The sequence below is a fragment of the Pelophylax lessonae genome (genome assembly GCF_965119305.1).
Source record: "Pelophylax lessonae genome assembly, chromosome: 1".
In the NCBI taxonomy this organism is placed as follows: domain Eukaryota; kingdom Metazoa; phylum Chordata; class Amphibia; order Anura; family Ranidae; genus Pelophylax; species Pelophylax lessonae.
In genome coordinates, this window is record NC_138768.1 from 495,828,310 (window position 1) to 495,834,263 (window position 5,954).

A 5,954-nucleotide genomic window follows, 5' to 3' on the forward strand; every position below is an offset into this window, starting at 1 on the left:
ACACATGAAAAGATATAATAAAATATTCACAAAAATGTGAGGGGTGTACTCACTTTTGTGAGATACTTTATAGTGGGACAGCAGACAATCACTTTGCGGGAACCAGTGACACTAATACAGTGATCAGTGCTAAAAATATGCACTGTCACTGTACTAATGACACTGGCTGGGAAGGGGTTAAACATCTGGAGCGATCAAAGGGTTAGATGTTTGCCTAGCCAGTGCTTGTGTTTACTATGTGTCCTGTGTTACTAGGTGAAGAGATGAATTTGAGACCCTGATTTGCAGGAACACAGAATCCATCCTTTCTCCCCTGTCAGAATAGAACTCTTTCTTGTTTACATGGGCAGAGCTCCGTTCTATGTCTCTGACCAACAATCGGTGGGTGGAGGCGGACAGCAAGTGCCCAGCACCCGCAGATTGGCTTCTGCTGTGAATAATCACAGCAGAAGTGACACAGAAGCAGTACATCCCCCTGCAGGTGGAAGTGCAGGATCACCTGTATATATACACATGATGCTGCGCACAGTTGCCGCCCTGTAGCAGTAAAACTGAAAATTTACCCCTTCATGACCAGGACCTTTTTTTGCAATACGGCACTGCATTACTTTAACCACCTCAATACTGGGCACTTTCATCCCCTTCCTTCCCAGACCAATTTTCAGCTTTCAGTGTTCTTGCACTTTGAATGACAAATACTCAGTCATGTAGTGTAGCACTGTACCCAAATGACATTTTTATCATTTTGTTCACACAAATAGATCTTTCTTTAGGTGGTATTTATTCACCACTGGGTTTGTGCGATATAAGCGAAAAAAAAGAGCGAAAATTTGGAAAAAAAAAATATTTTCTACTTTTTGTTTCAAAAGAAATCCAATAAAATCAAATTCTGTCATAAATATAGGCCAGAATGCATTCTGCTACATGTCTGGTAAAACCAATCTTGATAAGTGTATGATAATAGGTTTGTGTGAAAGCTATAGAGTCTACAAGCTAGGCTACGTATCATTGAAAAATGATCAATTCTGATGTACTGACTACATATCTAATTTCTTGTGGCCCTAAAACGTCAGGACAGTACGAATACCCCCCAAGTTACCCCTTTTTTGTAAAGATGACAGTCCAACATATTAAGTAAGAAGCATAATGAGTTTTTTGAAGTTGCAATGTTTTGCCCACAATAGTTTGGGTAATGAAAACATTTTTTTCCCCCACAAAATTGTCATATTAACAAGTTGTTTCTTACACATGGCATAGATAAACTTGCAATTACACCACAAAATATATTCTGCTACTCCTCTTGAGTATGGCAATACCACATGTGAGACTTTTCCACAGCCTGGCCACATACAGAGGCCAAACATCCAAGTAGCACTGTCAAGTGTTCTAAAGGCATAAATTACACATTTCATTTCCTGAGTACCTTTTACATTTTTGAAGGCACTGGAGCACCAGGACAATGGAATTACCCACAAAATGACCCCATTGTATATTCTACGAGGCATATTGAGTCTTTTGAACACGTCATTTTTTTCCACACGTCTTTGAAAAATATGGAAAAAAAAAATGAAAACGTATTTTTTAACACAAAATTGTCATTTTTTAAAAATACTTCTAAAACATAGCATGTACATACCAAGAATCACACCCTAAAATACATTCTACGACTCCTCCTGAGTATGGCGATACCACGTGTGAGACTTTTCCACAGACTGGCCACATACATAGGCCCAACATGCAACTAGCACCTTCAGGCCTCTAACACATAGCATGTAGATACCAAGAATTATACCCCAAAATACATTCTGCTGAGCAAAGGGTAAAACAATTAAAGATTACCTGTGGTTTTAGCTGGCAGGAATACTGTTCCAGCACAGGAAAAGCATTGGTCCAGACAGCCAATGGAAATGTCCAGGAATTGTCCAGCCAAAAGGCAGAGATATGCCAAAGTATTGTTGGCGCTATATAAATCCTGTATAATAATATTGGTCCTGGCAGTAGTTCAGGTAGCAGGCATAGGTATGGCCAGTTCAGGTGGCAGGCAGAGGCATGGCCAGTTCAGGTGGCAGGCAAAGGCATGGCCAGTTCAGGTGGCATTCAGAGGCATGGCTAGTTCAGGTGGCAGGCAGAGGCATGGCCAGTTCAATGGCAGGCAGAGGCATGGCCAGTTCAGGTGGTAGCAGGCAGCACTATAAGGCTTAGGGCTTTGGTCAGCTAAGACGGGAGGACAGGGGTAGAGGCTTCTCCCACCCAATCTCTTTGAAGCCTCCGAGTTTCCAAACCCTAATCTGAGAAAACCCAGTGAGAAAAGTTTTCACCACTCGGAAATTCTATTCTGGAGCCCCTCACATATGTGAGACCCCTGTGCTGTCTTGAATCCCACTAATAAAGTGGCAGGGAAAATGATCAGTTCAGGAGGCAGGCAAAAAGCATGGTCATTTAACAGGCCAAGGTCAATTCACGTGTAAGGCAGAAACATGGTTGGCAAAGGCAGAGGCATAGTCGATAAACAGTGCGGGTCATACACAGAAATAGCAGAAACTAGAAATGTACCTTCACATCATAGTCAATAAACTGTCCAGGTCAAACATAGAAATAGCAGATAGTGGAAACTGGAAAAATGTCTTTACTTCACTAATACTGTAGTGAAGTGTGATAAATCTGATAGCACTCTCACTCTCAATACAGAGGCCTGGCTGGGAGGGACATTGGGGACAGTAGTATCGGGTGTCACAGCAAATTCCTCTACATAACCGGTTGCCGACCGCCGCACGACTATTTACTGCGGCGGTCAGCCCCCCGGCCAGGCAAAGTGACGTATATATACGTCACTAGCATGGGAGCCAATAGCGGGCGGGCGCACGCCGCCGGTGGCGCGCTCCCGCCTCGGCTCGTTCATGGACACCTCCGTGCGTGTGATTTCTCTCGATTGTCCGCTGTGAAGAGAGAAAAGCAAGCGGCTAATGTAAACAAAGCCGCCTGTCATTCTTCCCTGTGTAAAAGCACTGATCTAACGGTCCTGCTATGTAGGACCATTGATCTGTGCTGTTACACACACAGCCACATCCCTGCACAGTAAGAAGCACGCCCCTAGGGACACACATAGTCACTGCATCTCTAATAAAGTTAACCCCTTCCCTGCCTGTGTCATTTTTACAGTAACAGTGCATATGTATAGCACTGATTACTGTAGTAATGTCACTGGTACCCCCAAAAGTGTCAAAAATGTCAGTCAAGGGTCCGATCTGTCCTCCGCAATGTCGCAGTACCGCAAAAAAAATTGCAGATCGCCGCCATTACTCGTTAAAAAAAACCAACAAAAATGACAAAAATCTTTCCCTTAGTTAGTAAGCGCAATAACTTTTGCGCAAAACAATCAAAATACGCTTATTGTGATTTTTTTTACCAAACATATGTAGCAGAAAACAAATTGGCCAAAAATTTTAAAAAGTTTTGATTTTTACATTTTTTTGGGGAATTTCATATAAAAAAATGTGAAAAATATTGTTATTTTTGCAAAATTGACGCTCTTTTTTTGATTATAGCGCATGATCAAAAAATCGCACAGGTGATCAAATACCACCAAAAGAAAGCTCTATTTGTGGGAAAAAAAAGGACGTCAAATTCGTTTAGGTACAGCATCGCACGACTGCGCAATTGTCCGTTAAAGTCATGCAGTGCCAAATCCCAAAATACCCCCTGGTCAGGAAGGGGGTAAAATCTTCCGGGGCTTAAGTGGTTAAATATACCAAGAATTTTTTGGGGGGTTTGCGGCCTGTGTGGGTAGGAGGGAGGATAACAGGAAATGCCTTTCATCAAGTCTAGCTAATATATCAGAGCGAATTTGTTCAGGGGCATGGCCATGGGGATAGAGAAGGGCTGTGATAACCTCCTCTTTAAATTTTAGATAGGTTAGGGATCTTTGGGAGCACTTGGAAAAAATAACATATGAATTGAACAGAACTAGTTGAATTAAATAAATGGCGATTTTCTTATACCAAAAAAGTGATCAGCTGATCGTTCATATCAATCCTCCCCCCCATGAATAGGTTATATTCATAAATACATTTTGGCTTCTGGATTGAACCTCCTTTTGTCTGAAGTTCCACCAAGGTGTCATCATGTATTGTGGAAAGGATGTAGACGTCTCTTTTATCTCTCCACTTTAGGGCTAGTACCTCTTCATTCTGCATACTGGCTTTTTCCCCTCAATTTAATTTCCTGGTGACCAATCTCCGTGGGAAGCCCTTTGCGGTCGGACCGTGCTGTCCCACAGGCCACCGTCTTCTTTAGGTAGAGATGGCGGAAAAGTGGGAGACTTGTGTAGAAATTGTCTACATATAGATGGTAACCCTTCCCAAACAGTGGTTCTATCAGCTGCCAGACGATTTTGCCACTTGTCCCCATATAGGTAGGGCATCCAGGGGAGGTTAGCTGGCTGTCCTTTCCCTCAAATTTTGAAATTGTATGTGTAACCCATGGCCCTGTCGCATGCCTTGTAAACTTTTAACCCATATTTGGCCTGTTTACAGAGGAGGTATTGCTTAATAAACAAAATATGTGTAGTAACCGCGCTAGTGTAATTATAGAATAAGCAGCAACTTCAAGTGTGACCGCACCCAAACAATATGTACAATAAAAAAGTTGCGCTAAAGTTAAATATAAATGGAACAAATATCAAATGTCCATTAGTGAGTCAAAAAAAAAATTATAATGTGACGTGAAGATACAGGAAGTATTCAAATGAAGATTCTTGAAGGTATTGTGCTTACCAGAAAGCCATGTATAAATGTCAGAAAATCTAAATCAGGATATCTGGATGCCCTTGACCATAGAGAGTCCTTATAATGTTGTAATGGAGACTCCCAAAGGGTCCGGATGTATTAAAATTCATAAAATGAAATGGACACAAACTGGCACTTTTTACACTTTGCGAGAACCAGTGACACTAATACTGTGATCAGTGCTAAAAATATGCACGGTCACTGTACTGACACTGGCTGGGAAGGGGTTAAACATATGTGGCGAACAAAGGGTTAGATGCGTGTCTAGCCAGTTCTTGTGTTTACTATGTGTGCTGTGTTACTAGGGCAAGAGATGAGTTTAAGACCTTGCTATCCCTTGCCCCCCTGTCAGAATGGAACTCTGCCTTGTTTACATGAGCAGAGCTTTGTTCTGTGTCTCTGCGCGACGATCAGTGGGTGCCGGCAGATAGAGTGCCCAACACCCGCAGATCGCCTTTTGCTGTGAATTCTCACAGCAGAAGCGGCACAGAAGCAGCTCGCCCCACTGCAGGCAAAAGTGCAGGATTACATATACACGTACGTGATCCTGCACACAGCTGCCACCCTGTAGCAGTAAAACTGCTGTAGGGTGGTCAGCAAGTGGTTAAAGTGGAACTAACACTACAATTTACCACTGTTATATCCACTTGACCTCTGGAAGATTTACCCCCCCCCTCTTCATAACCAGAACATTTTTTGCGATACGGCACTGCGTTACTTTAACCCCTTCCGTACCGCGTCATGTAAAATGACGTCGGCACAAATCCTTTCTCGATCCGGGCCGACGTCATATGACGGCGCCTGGATCTCCCCGCTACTGCGCGCCCCCGGGGGCGCGCAGCGCGGCGATCGGGGGTGAGGCTCGTCCCTCGGACTGAGCCCAACCCCGATCAAGGTAAACAGCCAATGAAATTGGCTGTTTACCACGTGATCGGCTGTGTCAATCACAGCCGATCACATGAGCGGCTCCAGCGCGAGCCGCTCGTTCCTTCCTTAATGCGCGCCCCCGGGGGCGCGCAGCGCGGCGATCGGGGACGAGGCTCGTCCCTCGGACAGAGCCCAACCCCGATCTAGGTAAAGAGCCAATGAAATTGGCTCTTTACCACGTGACCGGCTGTGTCCAATCACAGCCGGTCACAAATGTCATCAGAGAACACGGTAACTAGCTGT